Source organism: Bombus vancouverensis, chromosome 1 (genome assembly GCF_051014615.1).
Source record: "Bombus vancouverensis nearcticus chromosome 1, iyBomVanc1_principal, whole genome shotgun sequence".
NCBI classification, from domain to species: Eukaryota; Metazoa; Arthropoda; class Insecta; order Hymenoptera; family Apidae; genus Bombus; species Bombus vancouverensis.
In genome coordinates this window covers 16630676-16655706 of record NC_134911.1, presented here as the reverse complement: position 1 = coordinate 16655706, position 25031 = coordinate 16630676, and the positions used below count along the sequence as shown (strand labels likewise).

Genomic DNA, 25031 nt, shown 5'->3' with positions numbered 1-25031 from the left:
GCTCATAAAGGAAGCAGCTCCGTTCAACGTCATCCGATCTAAAAATTCGGTCTGAAAATTCGATATCTATTGTCATTAACCTGGATATAATATCATATTGAAATTGAATTAGTCCTATGGACAGATTGTCGATCGAAGCGTTCGAAATAATGAAACAATGGAATCGACGTCGTGCCTATTATACGAGACAAAAAGGAGTGTTTCAGTATTCAACTCCTTAATTTAAGAAAACTTCTGGCTTCTGTGTTGAATAATATCTTTTTCTAGTCATGTTTAGATCTTTTCCTATGAAAAATTCCTTATAAGTCCTCTTTTCTATTCTCCTCTTGCTCGTAAACGTTCCTGCGTGTCGTTCAACGGTGGCTTACACGGCACCCCCGATCCAACGCGCGATCATACAAAACACGGAGAACCTACGCGATGGATCGTTTCAACATCGCCAGATTCCTCGTGTAAGCGCGACAAAGGAGCATAGTTTCGCTGGCAAACCGGCGGCCGCGTCGCGCCGTGCCGCTGTGTTTGCCGACGATCGAATGATCGATCCGCTCGATCGCGAACTAGACGACGATCCATATATGTGTGCGTATTTACGCGCGCGCTTCGACAAATATAAGCGAGTAGATTGCGTTCTCATGCGAAAAGCATACGCTGCGTGCAACTACGCCGGCGTGCGCGCTGTTGCATTCGTAAAGCCCACTGCTGCACGAGAGAACCGCCGACGCGGACGTCAACAAATGCGCGCGATACCCACATTGTTGGGAGTTCAATGCGCTTCGTTGACTTTGACGGAAGTGGAAGAGCGAGGGTCAGTTGGACGGTACAGGGTGAAGAGGGATACAGGCGATGGCGCAATGTGTGTGTATGTGTGGTTAGTGAGAAAGATTGTTTGATGTTGATGGTGAAGGGTGATTATTAGATGGGGTTGTTGTTTGAATGGAAATTTTAATGGTACTCCGTAGAACTTCGTTTATCTGAACTTGTAGAGGGAGATGATAATTTCGATGATCGAATGGTTCTGATAATAGAGGCTCGCTAGTTATATCCTTCATCTATTCTTATTAGTTTCTGAACGATAGGATCTAATCACTGGAAAAACGAGTTTGAACGTTCTACGGTTGCGCGTTTTGTCTACGTTCTGCTATATTATTTTATTGTATTACGTTTTGTGTTACGTGTAGTCGACCCTTTCCTGATACATTATGTAATTTATTCGGAATACAAATGAATCATTATGTAAATAAGTATATAGAACGATAAGAAAATAAGTTCTTACAACTACGCTCAATCATAGTTTGGATGATAGAAACATACGTATGGATTCGTATATCCGAACAGTATTTGAACGTTCACTTATTCGTATAAACAAAGTACAGCCAAACGGAGTTCCACCTCATTGAGATTTATCGCCGTATATTATGTTTAGCAACTACTCTCGTTGGTAGATTGTTCACAGAGTTTATCTTTCTGAAAAAGAAAGAATCACAACCTACATACATTTCGACAGTCGGAATTTGCTTAGGACAACTTCTGTCGAATTTCATTTGAAGCTACAATTATGAGACAACTATGTAGCGTAACGATATAGGAAACATGATAGGAATACTCGTCGAGTATCAGCTATTATTCTCACTAGGCAACGTGGCGCAAGATTCGACTTTCCATGCAGCGTTTAAAATATTCTTCCCGAGAAGCACGTAGCAGGTTCCACGCATCTCTCCTCTCTTGAACTACCCATCCACGTATCTGGAATGCGAGCTACCGCTATCCCCGTCTACACCGTGAAAAAATTTCGTGGAAACGCGGGGTCACGTTCTCGCCAATGGCGCCCTTGCAACTTTCGTATCGTAGCCACCGCTGCAAACAAACCTTTGAGCTTTTTCCAGAACCTTCTTTGGAAGAGTTCTGCACGTCTGAACCTTTGCGTGACACGACACAAGCAACCTGACTCTACCACACTTTTTTTCTAACGAACAGAAGCAGACAAAAATGACAATCTTCTAATCAACTTTCTTCTTTTTATAATAAAAACAACGACGACAAAAGAAAAAGAATTTATCGATGTGACTAATCGATCGTGCCGTGGTAAATTCATCGGCGGCTGCTGTAAATAAATTTGGTGCAGGCTGACTTACGTGCTATAAACACATTTCTCTTTTAAATCCATTGGAAAAGGTTAATCGATAGAAGTCACCGCGAATAAAAGATCAAGGTTCGAATTCTTTTGTCTCTTGTCTTGCTCTTTTGGATCAACCCCTAACCTTATCGGAGAAACACGTCGAAACCACGTGTCTTACAAGGATTCAATACTTATCTTCTTTTCCGACCTGTAATCTTAGGATTAAGAACTCGGGATTAAAAACCACCGTGTCCTAGTTTTGTCAACAGTATGCAGCATTCTCCCCGATAATAATTCACCGATTGAGGCGACCGTAGAACATTCGCTGTTCGATTCTTCTCTGAACAGTCACGCTATCTTTGTCCCTTTCGACTTCCACCCCTGCTGTTACTTTCCCGTTTCATCCGCGTTGCGAGCATTATACACAATTAAGCGGAGGAAGACGTTGAGTCAAACGACGCCAGACGGAAAATCGATAGGCAACAATATCTCGGCTGTCTTGTCTCCGTCGTCGGGTAATATCGGTGTAGTATGCCTGTAACGTACAGTACTAACGACACAGACTAGTCGACCAGCTTAAAATACGTTGCTATCATAGAAATGTTTTGAATTTCTCGCGAGAGAGAAAAAGCTGCAGGATAAATTTAGGCAAAATTCAGCAAACTGGAATAATTCCTCTGAAAAATGGATGGATTATGCACGTCATGTATCTGGAAATAAATATGAGTTTCGAGAGCGTTTGTGGACAATTGAACACTTATTGAAAGAAGCTATTATTATTAATCGTTATTTAATTAATATTAGTAAATTAATAAAGTTTTCATTCGACAGAGTGAAAGTTTTACACAAACTTGTGCAACATTGTGCAACGTTCGGTAAATACGAGCAAGTCGGCTGTCGACAGCAGTTGGCTTGATCTTTCGACTATTTTTACTATTTTACAGTGTTTAGTTAACGTATCGTTTCCGCCATGCGGAGGAATTTTTCCACTGTGAAACTCGAGCCACGGGGGTGCTGCATCGCGGCGCTTTGTCGGGTTTAACGTTGATTACGATGTTTATAGCGGAACGTAGCATAATAAGTAAGCGCCACTCTAAACAGCGAGACACGCGTACGTGTTAGGTGCTGCGGCACTCGCGACTATGGAGAGCGTAACAAGATTTATGGTAATTAAAATACGCGAACCGTTTAAGAGGCTATTTTGCTCATTATCATGATAATAAGGGTAATAATAGACGATGATCATGGATAATGATTCTATGGACGCTTTGTTTTTGCACCGGTTCTTTGGAAATCTTTTACACCGTTGCGTTCGATCGCCTTCTAATGCAAATCGTACGTGTTTGGCCTTGTATGTGTCTAAAGCGTGAAGAGGAATGTAAGCTGTTTCGCGAAACGTGATAATAATTTGCAAACTGTGATTGACACAGATCGATAGTTAAGGCTTCGAGAGTGAATGAATTTGTTAAAAAGGGAACATAGATACCTTTAAGGAAACTAGATTATTCTTTGGTGCATTATTCCTATGACAATTTCATACCAGGCATGTTTACTCGTAATTTACTTCGACGTATGACTTTGACTAGCGACGAGACATAACCGCAATTAAAAATAAGCAGTCACGCACCTGATGCCTTTAAGTTTCAATTAAAACTCAAAGTTGTTTGTTTCTCTTGTTCTGGACACGGTTGATCTGCTTTCTCCCGGGATCTTTCACACGAGCTTGTTTATATAATTGATTCGTCGAATCGCGGAAATAGACTCAGCCGTTCAAGAGTGAATTAACAAGCGTCTGTCCTCTCGTGCTTCTCCGTCTCCACATCATCCTCCCTCGGATTACTTGCAGAGGGGCTATCTTTGTAATCGAGGATGACGACTGCAATACACGTCATCCACGGTAAGTGGCAACATCGTAACGTCGAATCGGATTGTAACAGGAATATGCAGGTCACGCGCCGATGCCACTGGATAACCGTGTCATCGATTAAATCCTATAAATACAACTGTCGACCGACCATCGGACCATCCGAGTATCAATCGCGATGGGAAGAGTGGCTGTTCGCGGTCTACCAAGGGTCGAGCGAGATCCATCCTCCCTGACAACAGTTTTCTATCCAGGGGTGAGTATGCCGCAGGTTAAAAATCGAACAGAACGTACTCGAGCATTGCTTTACGTTCGTGCAAGTTTCATACCTAGAGAGGACTGAGAAAATTTTGAACTAAAAGAACGAGAATGTTTCTGACTGTTCGTGTATGGGAAATATACAAATTTATCGAGGAACGTCGAAGCGGAATGTTGAAAGATTTTCGCATGTACGTAGGTAGAAACAGGGTAAAGATGAAGTGATTGCACGGCGAAAAAGTAAATGTCGAAGTCTACGGGAATAATCGATTGTGCGAGGCGTAGTACGTTACCGGGTGAAATTCGTGTAGCTACAGGGGAAGCAAAGTTTCTTTTTTTTTCTTCGAAAATTTCGTGATATTCGATATTCCTACGTGCCATGGAGCTCGCGCGCCAGTTCTCTTGTATCAACTCGACGAGATCGAATTCTTGCCGTGCCAATTAAAAGAGAGCGTAATTGAAAAATTTCGCCAATCTATCCCGGCGATCATCAAATAATTCCGTGCGATATCGACCTCGGATTCGACCTCGTTGCTCGGTGATTAGAAGGGTATGGTATGCCGCGGCATGTGGCTCGTGTCCGACGATATTTTTAAATAAAATTCGTCATGCCATCCCTTGCGAATTCGATCGACTGCATATATAAACTCCTTTGTAATTTTAGAAATGACTCTGGTAGAAGTTTCGGTGGAGAATGGTTGATTCTAAAAACGAGGAACGCAGAATGGAAATGGCAGCCGCGAAATAAAGTATCGACCGATAGACATCTCTGAAAGCACCTAGCATCGGGTGGCTAAACATCAGATAAGTTAGGAGTCTGGTCGATTTTAGCAATTTAAGGAAGATTTGGAATTGCATGGGAAAATAAGATAACAGAAGGGAGCACGTGCCATCTGCTACCAAGTTCCTTCTCTTTTTCGATCTTCTATCTTTCGAGCCAACGAAAACGTGGCCTCCATCTGCTTTTGCAGATGTTTCATCTACTTGACGGCCCCTAACCTCCGAGAAAAATGTTTGGTTTTGTGACCTTATCCTACGAAGGATCTCTCCGTCGGTCTATTTTTGGGGAACTCCGGCTCTGGGTAAAACAATAAATAGTACTACCTAAATAAATCTCATTCGCGGACTCCATTGCGACCCAAAAAGTTCAACCTTTCTCTTGGCAAGTGTCGAGGAAACGATCCTTCTTATATATGTACCTAGAAATTTATGGAAATAGATCCTACTTTTTTAGTCTCCGTGGTCTTGTTCAACGAAATTGGCCACCCAAACCTAATTGTCCAATTTAAAGAGAATATACAGAAAATTACCATATCATAACGCCAGACATTTCAGGCTTTTACAATTTCTTCGTCACACTTTCGACAAAAAAATATTTCGTACTACACTTCGAACACCGTACGGCGCCGTTACTGAGATAAAGGGCGACGTTATCTAATAACTGACGTCATCATCCCCTAAGAGCACGATATTCGGCATGGCAATAATTTTACGCGGAAATTACCGTATTGATCTGTAGCTGAATTCGGCTTATTTTATACGTCCGATCATTTGTCGTGTAATGACCGAATACTCGATCCGTCAGATTATTCTGAAAATTCCAGGGGGAAACCTTCATAACCTTCTCCGTCATGTGACTTTCGATTAACATTTAATACCAATGACGCTACTACTATTAACGCGATCATTGACGACACGATATCTACAGCTTCCTAAAATGACTCTGTTTATCGCTAACACAACTTTTAAACCTTAGTTTCAAAGAATGACCATAAGCATCAATGACTCGACCTTAGCTTTCAGAGTTAATAATATGACCCATAATGCTTTTATCTCACTGAAATGAAAACGCTAAAGATTTTATTACAGAGGTAGAAGCGATTCGATAGCATTATAATATTCAATTAGCTGCAGTAATATCACCGCCACTGAGCATAAAGCTCACACAGGGATTTTCCAGAAAGGGATATCACTTGCGCCGGTGAACCGGTAAACGTTTTATCAGAACGAAGTTGTGTAATCTAGTGTTTCAGCTACCGCAACAATTGCACCCGCTAAGCAATACTTCGCGTTTATAATTGCAATTTCAAGGTGGCATCTACCACGCGCACGTGTTACCTTGTTTTCATTATTGTATCTACAACTAAGGCTATTGGTCATATTTCTAGTTGTTCTGTGATATTCGCAGCTTGGTAGCTTGGTCGCTGTTATTTTAAATTCGCAACGAGAGTCGACAGTTCGAAACTTACTTCTACTCGTTAATTACTCAAATAGGAACAAAACTCTATTTGATGGAATAGGTACACATACCACTAATTATCACTGAAGCAATAAATCTCTCCGTAATTAAGCTAAAAAGTGAATCGAACGAAAACTTGATAATAGCGGAATTGTTCCAATTATGAGGGAAGAAAAAAAACCTTCAAAATTAACAAGCTACCCAACAGACTCGAAACAAAAAAGGAACTGTTAAAGTAAAGAGAGGACGTACAGAAGTATAACGGAGCTCGTTCAACGCGAAAATATTATTTTATCAACGATCAAAAATACTCATTAGCACCCTTTTATATTTGTTATAGAAACGGGAAACAAGCGTTTTAAAGCTCAACCCTTTACCTAGCAGATCAAAGTTTACCGATTCGCGCTTTTCGCTTTCGTTTCTCAACGTTATTAGAAACGAACCAATTCACGCGTTTGCATTTCACTGGCTGATATCCAATCCGTATCACGACATGCCAACGCAAACTTTCTTCAAGTTCCTCTTCTCCGAACCAACAATAATCATCATAAACATGTCTCCATTTGCAATTCCACTCTCACACGACTAATCATTTTCACCGGTCGACGCTTCACTGAAAAGCAATTCGCCGCTAGCGTGCAGCCAGCGTAGAGTCGCGACGAAAATGCCTCGCGCGAAAAGCAAGAAACTTCGTTGAGGCGACCTCTCACCCTCTTCATTCGTCATCGGTATCCGCGACGAAATCGAAAACCGCCTGCCGCAACGCGAAACGAACGCGGATACACGAATGGAGACACGGACTGAAAACAGACAGACAGACAGACAGATCCGATGCGGTGAGGAGGACAGGGTGCGTCGAGGGTGGACGAAGTTTCCACGAAGAACTCGAGCCTAGTTGGCATGGCTTGCCAATAGCGACGTGGCACGAAATTTCGGGCTGCGTTAAGGAGGGTGTTAAGATATTAAATCCGAGAGCTTCGCCGGCTTCGGGTTCCCAACTAATTATGGAGTTCGCTGCTACAACCTTACACCCACCCCTGCCCATTTCCCGCCCGTTGCAGGCCCATCTCACCCCCGTCTCATCCTGCGAGCTCGGCTAGCAATTGATTTAAGACTTCACTTGCAGCTGTGCGGATGCAAAATTGCACCGAGGAAATTTTACCTTGGCTTGTTCATCTTCCACCTCTTTAGTGTTCGGCTTTTTTGTGGAAAACAGGCTTCTTAAGGTGACAGGTGACTTCTGTTGGTTCTACGACGCGTGCAAAGAAATCTCGAATGGATATAGAGGCGCGTTCTTACCTGAAATCAGAAAAAGAACAAAGTTAGTCGAATGCAGTAAAAATTCGCGATCTAATAATTAGTGTCAGATTCCTGACAGTGTCTGATGAAAGGAAAGAAATAAATTAGACAGTTGAAAAATTACGACAATAAATACTGTTACGCTGTATCCAGCGCATGGAAAACACAACGATAAACCAAAGGAAGTTATGACAGGTCTGACAACGTTGTTCCAGAAAACGTAAATTTGTTTCTTTTGTAAATTTCAAACGTGTTATTGAGGTTTTCTTGCGCGTGAAACCGTGCAATGGGTCGCGGCGCAACCTGAAAACATGATTTGCAATTTGTCGAGACGCTTTGCTGTCTTTCCTGCCTCTTTAATTTACGAGCGCTCAAAACGTCGCGCGGAAAACATCGACATTGTTATGTCATTGCGTCGCGAGTTACAAAATCGCTTCCACGAATTCCACTGCGCGATTCGTTAATTATTGTTTATTAATGTTTCGTGTAACGCGCACGCGTTAACTCTTTACGCGCTCGACGATTTTTTCGTGACGACGCATAATGCCGCACGTTGATACTCGACAGAGAGTAAAAACCAATCGTTTCCGCTATATATAGAACGAACAGCCCTGCAGCAAACTGGATATCGATGCATACGTGATTTAATTAACTCCCAGTCTGCTTAATAAAGGCTTATTGTTCGGATCGCATTGAAACAAGCACGATTAATCGTGTTAAAGGGAACAAGGAAAATGGTAAACAGTAACGACGACCGAGGAGGTAATAATCGCGCGCCTTTTAACGCAAACACTTTGACATTTCTTGACTAGTCTCGAGACACGTTGTTCGTTTATTATCGAAATTTTATTAAAAAGATTGAAGAAAGAAGAAAGAGTAAAATTACAGATTCGCAATACCACCTGAATGTGGAATATTTGCTCGATAGCTTTGTTAAATAACCCGAACCACTAGTTCGTTTCCATCGATCAGCAAAAAATAATAACGCAGTACCTGTTAATAAACAATTGCAACAAATTTCTCAATATCTTTAGTCAATGCGTTACTACACAAACTCGTTATATGAAATACCAATATGGTAAGATACGGTAAGAAAAGAAGAAGCCGGTATTCCTGGCGATCGACGAATAAATCAATTATCGAGCAATTCCATGGTTGAGGAATTCCTAGAAGGAATACAAGAACGTGTCAAATTCCTCGATACTCGGATACAAAAAGCAGGCATGTTGTACTCAAGTCCAATTCCAATTCCAACGCTCCAATTAGTCGGCGTCCTAACGATTTAAGACATTACGCAATGGACGCAGACGTCGTTTCTTGGGAACGCGTCGGCCGTAAAGGCTCGCGTAGGTCAGTGAAAGGCACACGGTTCTTCGAGTGAATCGACGTGCTGCTTCGCGTTCCATCGTCACGAGAAAAAGGAAGACGAGAGAACGCCGTAATTTCTGGGAAAAGCCCCGCGGAATAATAGGATTCGCGACTGCACAAAGCCCTTTTTCTTCTGTCGTTTCGTCTTTCGTTCGCATCGCGACTCGCGTCTCCGTTTTATTACCGACCGAGGGCTTCATTAAACGCTTTCAGGGTTGGAATTTATTTAGGGACCAGATGTAACACACTCAGCCGAATACGTGTGAGTGACATGTATATATTTTTGCCGTCTTTCATATTGCGAGACGTCGCGAGAGGCGAAGGATCGCGTTTGATCCCAAATGAAGGAACGAAAACCTCGTTGATGATACTCAGCTTTTACCGTTCGCTTTGATTACGATGGTAATTCGGCTGAAACGCGATTCCCCTGTACGGCGAAGCCCGCTATTTTGCTAGGCATTGGGCAAGCAGTGGTTTAAAGGACTGAAGTTTAAAATGGAAAAAGAATTTCTTTGAGTTTAACATGACCTAGATATTTCGAACTGAATTTACGTCTTCTATTGTACTCTGTAAAGTCATCCGTACTTTCCCGATCTTTCTCACTCTTATAAATACATATTCGCATGAACGCACGAACAAATTAATCAACTTAATGTTGATCATCAATACTGAATTTAATCAGCAAATTCTAATGAAAGAACACCTTGTTACGGAGTATCGCGCGAATCCGAAGAACGTATGCAAGGCACGATGCATGATGTTTTTTCATCAGTTACGCGTACCTCCGGCCAATGACGGGCCGGTTGCGTCGACGCTATAAATATTAATCCTATAATTGGCCTACAAAGTGATTTACTCGTCTCGTAAACGCACGCCGTCGTTATTTATATCGTCGCATGCAGCGCGCGCTTGCTAACGGAATCTGTTCGCGTAGGTTATGCGCGCCGATGAAAACACCAGATTCATTACGTATACTGCCAACGTGAAGTCGCAATCAATTCTTACAAGCGGACGAACACACTGATCGTCTCTGTCGTACTTTTATGACGACGAAATAGTCGTAGGAAAATCGTTCGTTTGGGCTAAACGAGAGAAAAAAGGATTTTCTCGACGGAATAGTAGTTGGAGTTCTACCGACGTAGTTCCAGAGTAGTTGCTGAAATATCGTTCTTCGATTCTGAAATTTTCCACAAGTTCCGAGCGCCATTTAGCTGTCTGGCTTTCGCGGTTTCTTGCCTCCTTATACAGGAAGTGCCCTTTACGTTCTACATATTTCATCCGGCCGCTATCTGAACTCGCTCAGAAACTCGATTTAATTCCGCCCTTAAGGAAGGGACGAGTGAGAAGGGTCGAAGAGAGAAAAGAGAATTCGGAATCTACTCGACGGTACAGTGAATTTTTTCGGCAGACCCGTCGTTCTGTACCCTTGTCTCGATCCTGCAACAAGGAAAGAACGTCGATCGTTTACGCCGTTCGACCGTCAGGGCTTGTCCAAGAATACCAACGACCCGAGGAAATTGCAAAGAAAGAAGACAAGAACATCGGAGATCTCGTGCAACCTGACGCTCTATATTTTCGCCTCTCTCGATCAAACATGCGATCTTGTTGCGTCGGAACTTATATCTCAACGTTTGAAGTTGTTTGAAATCTAGCGATTTTTCTTATTTTAACTTTTAACTTTCTTTTATAATTTTATTTAATTATTAAATTAAATACTAACTGTTTAATTTTAATAATTACATATACGTGCTATTAGCTACGAGTTTACTACATAAAATTAGATTTATGTTACAAGGGTAGAATCACAATTTTTCTACGATTTTCCACTTTCTACTAAATATAAGAACAGCAATTGACACTCTCGACATTTAAAAGAGCCAGGAATCGAGCAAAACGTAATCCCAATCAATCTACCAACGTCCCAATTCGACCGCTAAAAATTGTTTCACCCTCGACAACCTCGCGAGCGTCGATTTAATTCCAACGATACGCGAAGGATTTCTTTAGGATCGAATTAAGAAAGAAGAAAGGGAGCAAAAAAAGAGGTCCAATTACCGGCAGAATTGGATGGTTCCGCAACGCGTCGCGCAATTTTTTGCTCGTGATCACCGGCGCCGCGTATTCCGTAACCCAGATCCGTGACGCGGTTTCTCAGCCCGTTTTCTTTCCGGCACTTGACGATCTTAATCCAGGCGAAGCCGGCTCTCGCGTGCACCTAAGTAGCTGTGCCGACCTCCCGGCGCTTTTCCATATGCACGCTTCGCGTACTTACGCGCGAGTGCCCGATCAGGTCGCATGCAAACGTGTACGCGGTGTACGTCGCCGTCATCGTCATCGTCGTCGTCGTACACGCAGTTCCTTACCGCAACGAAATCGATACGCGTTCTTTCGACTTTTTCTCGAGTGTCTCCGCTATGTCGTCTAGCGAAGGAGGAAAGCATCGAGTACTCGTGGCATTCGCGTCGAAATCTATCTACTGCCGATTCGAGGAGACTGAATATGCCGGAGATTGCAGTTCGAGATGCTTGTAAATGGCTAACTCGTGTGTTCTCGCTGAATGCGCATCGTTCCTTCGTCGTTGAAGAAATTCTAATAGTGATAATAATATTTATTATAGATGCCACACTCTTTGCTATAGTGAAATGCAAACACAAAGCAGGATATGTACACGAGAAAAGAGTAGAATGGAGTATGAGGCTTCATAAGGGAATGTCAGGATAGTCGATGTAATCATTTATAATTTTGGAGATGAACATTAGGTCGGATATACATCTACAGTTCTGTTCTAGTGCGAGTAGTCAGAGTGTAGTTACAGATGGATTCTAATTATGCTACGTTCTTCGAATCGATTTGTTAATTTTGTGGAGAGGAAAAGGTAAAAATTTTTCTATAGAATAAGTATGGATCTGATAGTTAGGGTTGCAATTAGGAGAGGAAAGAGGTATATTTATTATTCGGCATTTCATAGACATGAACTGAAGCGTTTCAGGCTTGGAGATCTTACAATTTCTTTGTTTCATGCTATATATGCGTTTTATGATTTCACGTCGATGTGTACAGCTCTTTTTATGAAATTTATTAGGAAGCAAAATGGATCGATAGTCTGAGAGACTCAATTGACTATAGGAGAGTCACGTGAGAATCCGTTCTCCGATTAGGAAAGCTTTAGACATCACGTCAGCGACTTTTACGACTCGAAACTTGATCGTCGCTCTAACGGCTTCTGAGCCATAAACCGGCTGATGGACGAGCCAGAATATGAGCTACCTCAATACCACCGTTTAATATTTATTAATCAATCACCCGTACGTCGACGGAATATCTCAGCACGGCGACCGGGAGCTGCTGCGACTAGATCGCACAGCGTACTGGTCGTTCCTAAAGTCGGGTAACAAGTTTTCAAACTTCCTTATGTGTTTTCTTTCTGTCATTAGCTATTGTATTATTACATACAATAACAATATATAAAAACGAACGTCATATTTTTCAATTCTTATTGAAAATTGCAACGCATGTTTGCAAGCTTATATCTTCGAATCTACCAGGCTATTTTCTCCTTTTATTATTTTATATCAAAATAACGGAATGAAAATTGGGAAACTAACAAAAATGGATTTCTTGTGTCTTTCTCTGATCCTTAGTTACGATCTTAACCTATGTTCAGATATTTCACAATGGTTTCTTACTTTAGAATCACTCTGTAAAAGAAACGACGACCATCGTGCCTTCACGCTCCTCATCCACACAGGAATTTTCTCGAGATCGTGATCGCGAATGATGGCGGCTCCTTTCGACGAGAACGCACCATTCATAACAGCCGCGACGCTGTCGAAAGGTAACGATCGCTGTTTGTTCGTCGATTACTGGCTACGACGTGACATAATGTGAGTTATCGGTCAACGGATGCGCGGCGCGAGCATGGCCAATCAATGGCGTGGCAACCGGGAAATATTTATGACCGTGGTTACAAAGTCCTCGCGAGCCACCGATAGCCAATAATCTATATTTTTGTTTCCGACTGTGATGAATGCTAATGCCGACGCGTGCTTGCGCGATGAATCACGCGCTCCGCCAACAAAATCTCACGTATATTTCACTAACTTGTGCGCGACTTCGCGACGTGCTGTGACGTACTTCGCAGCAACGACATCTTCTTGTTGTTCTTGTTTCAAGGTTACAGTCGTGACATTGAAGCTTTGAAATATTTGAATCGGCGAATGTCCTTCAGCTGTAATTTGTTGATGTAAGGAGAATGATAAAGAGAGAATGACAGAATGAAAAATGAATCGTCAATTTGAAACTTTGTTAAAGCACATTTCTGGTTGATCTAAATACGTATAACGTATATGTGGGTCTTAGCATAAACACAGATGGTACAATTCAATCATTCGTATGATAGACGAAATTATCTAAGAACAACAATGAACCTGGTTATCGAAACGCTTATTAATAAACGCTTAATAACAATCATAGACCGAAGTCAGAGAGGAAAGTACTGTACAAAGAGTTGAATTAACGAAAGATTCTGACTTAGTTACGGGGTCACGATTACTCACAACTATTCGTGGCTATTCCTTTGTTAATTATAATTACCGTATCAAGCGAGGATACGTGTTACGTCGCCTCCGACAAGCGAGCAAACTTCCCTTCCCAGTATCTCCTTAGCTCGATCACGACACACAGCGTTCACGAATCGAGAACATCTGTTCGATGTCAGGTTTGCAAACGTGGCGAACGTTGAAAGCGATCATCGTCGACAGCCTTTACGATCGTTTACGTAACCCCCGTGAAACGTGCGAGCAACCTCGATACAGCTTAAGCGTGCAAGCCGCGCGATGCGTGAACGTGATGCGTCCTCACGCCCACGTGTCTCTAATTGCGGGATGCGAACAGTCGAGGCCGCGTTGCGACTCGACTTTCGCTCGCTAAATTCACTCCCTCGTTACGGCTTTGTTTTCGAGCCGACTGTGGCCCGTTCAAACCGATAACGACACCCTGTTCGACGTTTCGTCGCACTCTTTTTCGTCACTGTAATAAACGACGCTAGGCGCGTTACACGTTGTTTTTACGAATCGACAGTAAAATCTACGAGCGTTCGGTGTCGCACGGATTTTTCGACGAGTTCGCGAATCGTCGGAAATGCGGGCGGCCTTAATGAAAAGCCATTGCTTTGTCGAAGAGATGCTCGAAACGGTCTGCGCAGCAGATGGGCACAAATAATCCTACTGAACCGCTTTTAAAGCGTATACACAAGCGTGTTTCAGTGCTTGTCTTCCTACTCCTTAATCGGAAATGTGTATTTTTTTTAGTGATCGAACACAAGCTATCTTTGGAATTCCTCTCTAACATCAATATTACGGTACTCAGGTCTATCGCTGTTATGTAGGTAGGTACCTTAAAACGAACATTTCACACGCGTACGAATATCGATGTAGAAAACGTCAACTGAGAACTTTATTCGCTTCTATCGTATCGAAGCTTCTCGTTGAAAGAGCAAACATATCGATTCCGCGTGAAAGGGGACACAGGATGCACGGCACGAGGTCGAAATTAAAGACACTCCACCGTTACGATTAGATTACGTAGCTTCGCGTTGGTGTCCGCCAGGAAGCGCAGGCGGATCGTTGAAACGGCGCGATGGAAATCGTCTTGATCGTATACATGCATATATGCCGTTGCAACCACTTTTCTCGGTGCATCCATGCACGCAGACAGACTCAGACTCAGACTCGGCCGCTGCCAGCTAGGTATTTACACGGTACGCCGCGTACCGACTTGACGTGTTCGCACACCCACGCACGGAGCACGCAACAGCTCGTCCCTCCTTCTCTCTCTCTCTCTCTTTCTCTCTCTTTCACTCGACGTGGTTGCAAACACGGTCTCGATCCGTGGGACACGAAAGAGAGCGTCTCGCTACGGCTGTGCTCACGTTATACGGGATGTTACAATGAGCGTGACGTCATTTCCGGAATATCCAGCACCGACTGTGAGGAGGAAGCTAGGTCGGTAGGTTGGTAGGTAGCCAGATGGATCAAACACATGGATTAGCCTGCGTGCTCGCGTATATACCGAGTGCTCGGCGAATTTTGCGTGAATCTTATCGGTCTTGTATCTCCTGTTTGAGGGAAGAAGATGGGGAGCGCGTAGATACGAAGATGTTGAGAAAGGATTTGTCGACTGCAGGCGTTAGGAAAGGTCTGGGCTGTGGGAGTTTTAGAGTGATCGCCTGTCTTCAAGATTTCAATGTATGGATAAATGTATGGATAAGACGTTCGAAATAAAAATAGCACGTATACATAATATCTTCTCAATGAACTTCCACAAACACAGCCATTGATAGTAAAAACGCACAGAAACTGAGTAATTTGTTCTCTGAAAGAGATGCGGACACGTCGTATTCAGAAGTTACAAATTTTATAAAAATTCAAGTTTTACCTATCACGAACAGTTCCACCCAAAATCGCAAATTCAGTTCTCCGCGACATTTTATGAGAAGCTGGTACCGAAATGTCAGAGGTCCCAAGGTGTAGAGAATTTTGACACCCCGTACACCGGAGTGCGGGCATCGAGCGTGGTCGTATCCGATCGGTAGCAGCGCACCACCGACTCGCAGACGGCTGGCTTTTCTCGCTTACCGGAAATTACGAAATGGCGTTACTTTCCGCGTTTCCGTCGGCGTAACGCAAATACGAATCCCATCGACACCGTGCCCATTTCCGTGGATTACGTGGAGACGAGGGGCCGTACGTACGGTATCGACGGAGAGGCTGGCGGATCGAGAAAAGGGGGATGATGATGCTCTCTCTCGGTACGGCCGAGCCAAATAGCACTTCATACGTCGTTGGAACGGATCGAAGCTCACGCTGCTGGGATTAAAGCGGCGATCAGAGTACGATTCGCGCAGGAATTAGTGCCTCGAGATTCACGTTGGAACGGTTAGAGGGAAAAGAGGAAGACAACTCGGGGAAATTGCTCTCCGCGTCCTGGTGCATACTCAAAACACTTTATTTCGTTCGAACGGTGCCGGAAACGCCGCGAGGTTTCCCAAGTTCTCGCGTCTTTCGCTACGCTCCTCCAGCAGATGCACCCCGGAATTTCTCGTGAAAATATTTGACGATACAAATTAAGAAAAGTTAGTGGAAGGAGAAGCGTAGGGAACTCTCGTGAACGCGGAAACTCGTCACGGAATTCCGGGCTATTTGCATGGTCGCGTAATGAACGATCCTGCACCCTGGTTATTTGTATCGGGACCGGCGTTGCTTTTTGATATCCCAGATCGTCGAACTTTCCGTGCGGCGCGTGCTTTCTACGCCAGTCCAACGAACTCGTAAACACAGGCCGTGTTAGCGCGTTTGTCCTGCAGTGTTTTTCTTTACAGAGATTGATTGGTCGAATGCAAATCGACACGCTCGACGAGGGACCGAATTTTCAATCGTGTTACGTCGACTGCGTAAGCATCGACTACGATCGACCAAGTCTTTGCGTTGTATACTTTCTTTGTCAGTCGTGTATGCGAATGGAATTTGCCTCGAGCTAATCGTTGGAATGGTCTGTAGTGGTTGGTAAATAGCCAAGAGAAATATCGACCGAGTGTTCGACGTGACTCGATAAGTACCAGTCGTTAAAGTAGCTAACGAAGATCGTCTACGATCGATCGTCGATTCATCGTTCGTTATATGCACGCACTATGACAGTGCACGAGGTAGATAAAGACGAAGGAAGCAATAGAGAGCAAGAGGTTAGACTTCCGGCAAATAAATCACACCCTGCGGATTAGCCTGGCTAATAGCGTCGCCACGTAACGAGGTCTGCTAAGTTAATAAAGCAAGCATAGTCGCTTCTCGATGCGGGATACTGTTTCCAGTGACAACTTTGTTCGCTGTGACCGCGTTAGTCGGCTAACTGCTATTATTTAACGTCGCGTGTCGTCGGTTCGCGGTACAGTTTCGGTGATAAAAATAACGATTGTCGGTGGAAAAGTTCGTGTCTCCGGAGGCTTGCGTGAAACCTGGTTAAACGAACGTTGACGTGTCTCCGACGTGATCCTCCATGAAAGAACGCGACATACACTGTGAAACGTGCAATACACGTTCACCACAAAGTTTCAGCGAAAATGCGACATCACACGACACGCACTGTTGTCGCTGTTAATTCCTGCGGCGATTAGCCTCCAATTACCTTAATGACAGCGCGGACAGACGATGACCCTTAATCATTGCTGGCCAATCAGAGTTCCTTCAAGCCCGGCGTTCCATTCGTCGTCCTCTTTCCGTGTTCTCGATTCGACGTCAACGTGATCCTTGGAAAATTCCGGAAGTCGACGCGGTCAAGTGATCAGATACATTTTCACGGTCGTTAGTCGAATAATACAGAAAGAAAAGGAGGAAAGACGATACAGAGAAGGGGACGACAGGGACCGAGATAAAGAGAGTGAGAGTGAGAGAGAAAGAGAGAGGGAGAATGCTTTTGGTTCGGAATGAGCCCCGTTTCTCCCGTGCCATCATCCAGTTCGCCCAGTCGGTTTCCCCTTTTATGGCACATAACCGTGGCTATTTTCACAGAACCGGCAAGTAATTCAATTTATAATTGAGCGAAAACCGCCGCTAGTGGTGCCATCGCGTCTAGCCAGCAGTCTGTTGGCCCGACTCCGTACGGGTCATTAGTACGTCGGCATATCGACCGCCGTTTCTGACGGCCCCTTCTACCATCAGTCGAGAGAGACCGACCGCCGCACCAACCCCCGGCCAGTCATTAGGAAATACTTCCACAGTCCATCCATTCACCAGTCTGGCCTCTTTTCGACCTTGCTCGCGTGCCGGCCGCCGTGGAGAAATCTTCGACGAATAGCAGTTTCTCCGAATGCTCCGATCGAACATTCTGCGAGCTCGATCGTTTCGGAATCTTCGGATTAGCGGCGGAGAAGGGTGGCGTTCTTTGAATATTACGAACGGGGAGTCGGAATCCGTCGATGCCTCTAAGTAGGTCGGTTGATAGAGCAATCGTCGTGGAAAGGAAACGATTTAGTCGCGAGTCCTGGAGAATCCTTTTGTTCCCGTCGAGAATGGGTATCTAGCGGAAGATTTATCAGTCCTGGAGTGGCGTTAGTCGTTCTAGAGTTTTCAAAGCTTCGAACGTGCAGAGCGTGAGTTATCTTGGATTAAGCTTCGCGTTTGGTTGATGGGTTACCTCGAGCAGGAAAAATTGGTAAGATGCCTTGCATCAGTGAGATTTCCCAAGCTCGAGCACGGTTACGGAGCCACATGTCGGTAATAGACTCGTTAGGTATTCATCCGATTATGGATGGAAATTGTAGGGAAGCGAAGTAAAGATGAAAATCGTAGTTATATGCTTTACGAGGACCGGTGATACCGTCATGCTTAGGAATAGACCTTCGCAATCAAGGTTCTTGTCGAGATCCGCGTTCTCAGATGAAAAGATACGCGGACCAAGCGATACGAATTGTGCCATGGACATAACGGTATATCTCGTATGAGTCGGAATCTGCCACTCATATTCCAGTGCGTATTACAAAGCTATTTCTCTGGCAGAGTACGTTTCGTTTTTCTAAGTGGTTATTCCTCTTGTAAAGGCATCATTTTTTTAAATTAAACCAACATTCGAAGAATCGATCGAGGCACGAAGCGAGGGGCGAATTTCATCGATTCCTACGAATATGATCGGGGAACGGAAAGCATCCCCTTTGAATTAAGTTCTATGAAATTCAACAGCTATGATCCAACCATAGATATTATCAATTGTCTCGGCCCCGGTTATTTCGGCCTTCGGCTGATCACTAGTTCTTTCGTCGCTCGTTCATCCCGGTGCGCGCGCGGTCCGCTAAAATATGCGCGCGCACGCGTGCAAGCGTAATCCATACTTTCAAATTCCCGCGGGAACCCGCCGCGTCGCGGCTTTAATGCAATCCCACTTTGGCAAGCGTAATCCACGAAAGAAGGGGCGCGGGAGGGAACGTAAGACGCAACCTTCTCAGGGTAAACGTTTCGAGTGCATAAAAGAAGTATGGCGAGTCTAATTGAACGAAAGTATAGAAATTTGAGGAAATTTTAGGCCGCAAGTTGAAAGTAGATCAAAATTCAAGATGCGTAGCGTAAATTAGTCGATAAGAAATTTTAACGTCACGCAAATGTCAGCGAGAACATATTGCAATAAAAATACGACCTGTAAAGTTTCATTTAGATCGGTAAATAGTCTGTAGATGCAATGAAATAACATTCTAAGAAATTATGTTGAACAGTGTATAGTGTTGACCTTTCGGATTTATAACCTCCGACCTTTAATATATATAGGGAAACTTGTTTCGGCTGCATTTGATGGAGGAATTCTATAACAAGTTACAACAACAATTCATTTACGAGGGTGAATATCCAACAACAACTTCCAGAACGTTTAATTGATATTTCAAAAAGAGATAACTCGAAACATTTCAAAATCTTATCAATGATGTGATTAACAAATTCAGCTGAACATAGCTGATAAAAAAAGATTAAAGGTGAGTTTGACTTCCTCGAGCAACAAAATTTGTCGTCCATCTATCTTGCTGGGACCAACCAGGGAAAAATAAGAACAGAAGCTGCCAGGTCAATCAAAGAGCAGGTTTTCAGGAAGCTTTCATTTCCGTTAGGTGAAATAAAAAAGGAAAGGAGAAAAACGACGTTCGAAGACGCGAGACGTACGGTCATTCATAGAATCCTGGCAAACTTACCAGGTCTACGGAGCGCATCACTGTTCTATCCGGAGCTTCGTGCTCATCCCCGTTCTCGCGGGGCGCAATGAATCAAAGCCGAACGAGCATTACCGTGAGCGTATTGTTCGCGCAATAGAATTCGAGCCAGAGAAGCTCTCCTTTCTCTCCCGGTAAGGACGAACTTGGAACACGCCGGTGTAACCGTTGTTCCCGTCTTTTTCCCTTTCACGCCATCTTCCTTACCGCCCTTCCTCTTCTTCACTAGCCACCTTTTCTTCCTCTGTCCGTGTTGCTCGCTCGTCACGGCGTCTCCATGGAAACGAGGACCAAAAGCTCCGTCCCGGAGAGCTACACCGGCGAACCGATCGAGACGCAACCCAACATACGGCGTAAGTACACGAAGAACAGAGAAGAAGAAACAGCCGATGAGGAGTAAGGGTTAGGCAGCCTCGAAAGGAGACGCTGCACGAAGGACACCGATGTCGTTGACGTCGACGACGACGCAGACAGAGAATAGAGAGAAGACAGAGACGGCTAACACGGAGGCAGGGAAACTTTGTAGACACGACGTTTCCTGTCGACGAGGACGACGTAACCTCGCGGTGCGAGTGAACCACTGGTCTCAGCATGCGCGCGAGCGAAACCTTCGACCAAGTACTCGGAGACGGTAACCCAGCGCGCGCCGGGGAGACTGCTAAATCATGTAAACATGGTGTAAATCCACGACACGGGTTCCGCTTGGATCTAGGAGCTCGGTCGTAAAACCGACTGAATATCCACGCGACGCGTGGCCTCGTCCTTCTGTATGCAGCTTCTCGTTCATACGACGAGTGTCCAAGCGTGTTGCATATAGCCGAGCTCCACGGCATCGCGCGTGATCTGACAACGAACTGCGGAGATTGGTCATCCTTGTGTGTATCCTTGTATTCGATGTTCATGTATGTGGAAACGATATTTGCTCGTGCCGCGCGTGTAACGGTGTCAGAAGAGCATTAGATTCGGACGGATTTACCGATAATAAACTGTCGTACGGGGAGATGCGATTTAAGGTACATATTCGTAGCCGGGTGCCGATACCAATAGCCAACCTATTACTGACGTTGCCTGATATATGGTACGGTCGGTCACTATTGACTCCAATAAAGGGCTCGAGACCGATCGTTCCAGGCTCCGAGATTATTTCCAACGATACGATGGAAACGCTTGCTGGAATTAGAGCTCCGGGATCGTTAATTCTCGATCGTGAGATTTCGATTCTGCATCTGAATTCAATGTTCGAATTAGAGGATCGTTCGTATATTTTTGAAAGACGTCGAGCTGAGATTTATTTTCCGTATATGTAATTTCTATCTTCGATAAATATCTAATTTGTAATTTCGAAAGAGGAATAATTTAGATGAATGAATCGAATAAAACAATCCAATGAAACTTTCACTAGATTCAGATCTACTTCCAATCCACTTTCTGCGATTGTTTCAGCAATGCTTGTTTTCGCGAGTTTCATTTTCTATATCTCGCTATAGCTTTTCGCTCTTCATCGTTCAGTAATGTCGTATTGTTCGAAAATTTATATCAGTTGTAGAAATTCTAAATCGCGCGACGTAATGCGATTACGGTTCGTGTAATGCCTGGAGCAATGCATTGTGAATAAATACATGCAGCGATCGAACAGGTAGATTGGGAGAAAGAGTCAAAGCGGTGACGTACACGGGAGAGGGTAGTTTATCGAGAACGTGGCGGTAGCACCGCTCCAAGTTCGGATCTGTTTCAGTATTTTAACGGGAAGATGATCGAGAGTTCGGTCCGTGCAATAGCTTTCTCTCAACTTACCATCGATACTCGTGGCACGGCCAACTTTATAGAAGCAAACTTCGCTATCGGACCGGGATCTATCGGTTCTCTATAATAAATTGTTTCCACCGCGTCGTCCATTTTCCACAGCGACAAATTCGTACGTCTCCCGACGACCTCTACATCATCGGGATCCCGCTAAATGGCCGGTCTTAACGCTGTTATTTACCGTATCGACGAGAGAGAAAAAAAAAAAAGAAAGAAAGGAAGGAAAAAGAAGAGAAGCCGCGAAACGCGAGATTAAACGAAGTAGAATCTTCTGGAAGGATCGAGTTTTGTGTAAATGGTCGGGAATGAACGAACAGAACAAAAAGTGCTCTCAACGAAAAGTTAAAACGCCGAGGAAAACCGCAAACGCGAAAAACGCGGGGGTCGTTCGTTCGTCGCGTCACGAGTTTACCGTTCGCACGTGGATAATCCAACTTAAGTTCATTAAACAGCCGCGCGTTCGCTGGCTGAATGAGGAAAAAATGCCATGGACAAACAACACCAGGTGCAACCGGTGTAATAAGCTGCGTAAATGAATCTTTTCATCCCGTTCTCGGTTGGAATTCACCCCTCGCTCGCGCGCCTGTTGCGTCGACGCGTAATTTTCGATATTAATGTGTCATCAACGCAGATTCGCGCCGACTAAATTATGCGTCCGCGATGAAAACGAAGAGTTTATTAAGTGGACAACCGACTGTGCCGATTAAAAGGCCCCTCGCTGTCGCTTTCAAGCGCACACGAATTCAATACAGAGGAACGCGATTTTTCATGCATCAAATACCAAAACTGTTTCTTCTCGACGAGTTGTATTTTGTCGAGTATAAATCTTATTCGAGACTCGAAATCTCCATAGGAGATTGCGTGCATTTCGAGGCAACATACTTGAACGAATCGCCCATTTTTATCCCTCCAAGACAGCTCTTCGCTTGGTCTACGCCCTAATGCAGCTTCGTCCATCCCCTATCAATTCTCCAACCACCGTCTATATTTTATTTCGCTGTCACTATCAAATCTGAGATCCTGCGATTCGTCCACCATTTGTCGCAATAGGATTTTCTCTACGCTGGCCATTACGTTTCGCAAAAACTCGAGAGTGCTACGATGATCGTGGACGTTTACGAGTCATTTGATTTCGTGCATCGCCTCCCCAGCGAAATTTCCATTTTTACAAGATATCATCGAGTTTCTCGGATAGAAGAAAATCCTCTTTCGCTAGATCCGCAACAAACAAAATAGTTCCAGTCATATTTCTTATTAAATGACTGTTTTAGTGCCGTCGTTTCGAGTATCTAGAGAAGCAATGAATAACGACCGATAAGACATCAAAATTCAATCGAGATGAGAGGCTCGCTAATATTTTATCGCTTTTCATCTATCGCGCGCGTCTTTCGTACAGTTCTTTTTCCTTGCAGCTGTATAATACCTCCATCGAGCTACGTTACGAAGGTTCTCCTACAAGGGTCATGATTATAACGCACGAACGGTCAATAACAGTGAATCTTAGTACACGCGGTGCGCGTTCCCTCGCGATGCCAGGGGCCTGGACATAATTACGCGTAGCGGCGCAAGTTACGCTTAAGTGTGTAATATAATCCGCCGGCATTAACGGTACAATGTTATTACACGTGTTAAATTTGATCGCCGGCTATAAGTTTCGCGCGCCTCGAGTCGAGTCTTAACAATGCTCGCCACACAACACCCCCTTCTCTCTTCCGATGGTTCTACGTCTTTGCATGGAATCAATATCGATTTTCACCCTCTTACCGACTAGCCTATACGCTTATAACCCCGTTCAATCTGCGGTTAAACGGCCTCCGGTTAGAGCTCCGCGTTTCCAACGATGTAGACGCGGCTGTTTGATAAATAAATAATGCGATGCGTCTGGTATCGGCTAGTTGATCGCACGCTGTCTGCTTTTAATAGTAATGCTCGATTATGTTCGAAAATTCTTGCAAACAATGATGCTTGTTTCGTTATTTTGATTCTTCGTACGATAGAGGACAGACAGAAAAAGCGTAGATTTTTTTACAGAATTACAGCATAGAACTATTTTGTAAGTTATGGTTCATGTGTTGATGTGGATTAATGCGTAGAAAGCGAATGTGGGAAGTGGGGCGAAATATAGTTTTTCTTCGAAAGGGGAATGGGTCATCGAAGTCAATGTTCTACTATAGACTCTAGTTTGAAGTGCATGATGCAAACGCGATGCACAGTTTAGAAACATCGAAGACAGGATGTACAATCTAGAAAATATCACAAAGCTATACCGATTTGTACGAAAGGATGACAGAGAGAGAGAGAGAGAGAGAGAGAGAGAAAAGGAGAGAGGGTACATATTGAAGGTTAACGGGCGAACGGATGCAAGTTAAACCGCCCGAGGACAAGTTATCCGTCAGTGGCCATAAGTGGCCGAAAAAGCGGAAATTGGAGTAGAAATCGGTCGTTGGTGGCGGTATCGTCGCGGAGGGGGTGGTTACAACGGAATTTCAGGGACGAGAATCAAACTAAATCCCTGGTTGGCGACGGGTCGAGGGACGCCGGACCCTCCATGATTTATGTCCGCGGGGGTGCTGATACAATGGGAGAATAATGAAGTTGAGCTACCGTCCGACCAGTCCCGACGGCTTAGGTTGGCAAATTAGACAGAGAATATGGGGCGAGAGTCTGTCGGATCGTGCGGGGGTGGCTGTCAAAGGAGGAGGGGAGCACGACGGAACTCTCGCTGGGGGCACAGAAACAAGGGGCTTCCACGTTGCGATTACACCAAAGGGAAATCCATATTGTGAATGTCCGAGTGACTGACTGGACCGTTCCCCTACTATCTCTACGCTTTTCTCGCCCTGTATCCTCTGAGCTCTGGCTTCATTCTACACTCCTCTCGTCTATCCGACGCGATATCTACGAGGCTGTAGTGCATCATCAACGATGGACATGCACTTTCGTTCTGCATCAGATATTAAAGGGTGCTCGGTGAGTGACATTACTCGTGACGTAAAATTAAATGCGTCTCCTGTTCGAATTGCTCTTAAATCTATCGAGATATATCTACTAGCTTTGAATCTAGCTTTTACGATCCTTTCTGCTAAAATTCTCTCTGTTAATCTTTCGTACGCCTACTTTTACGTCCTTAAACAAGTATACCGTTACAATATAACGAAAGACGTCAATCAAGTCAAAGATTGACGACGCAATTGAGTCCCGTTTTAACTCACCCCGGTTCGACCGGTGCGTTCTTTTGTTCGAACCGGCACCCATTTCAGCCGCTTCCCTGTACCCTACCCCATATCTTAATGACGCACCTGTCAAACGCACCTGATGCTATAGGTACGCAGCACACCTGGTC

The 25031-nt window shown here is 44.3% G+C and overlaps 1 protein-coding gene across 7 annotated transcripts in view; it reads right to left on the bottom strand.

Moving 5' to 3' along the window:
- Positions 1-25031, bottom strand: part of LOC117153556 (Krueppel-like factor 6) — a 276239-nt gene that overhangs the window by 173666 nt on the left and 77542 nt on the right. The window contains exon 1 of one of the 7 annotated variants that reach the window (XM_076621349.1): positions 7640-7764. The exons of the other annotated variants lie outside the window; for them this stretch is intronic. The gene's annotated coding sequence lies outside the window, so the exon portion shown is untranslated. Of the gene's footprint in view, positions 1-7639; positions 7765-25031 lie in introns of those variants that run through there. 7 annotated transcript variants of the gene reach the window in all.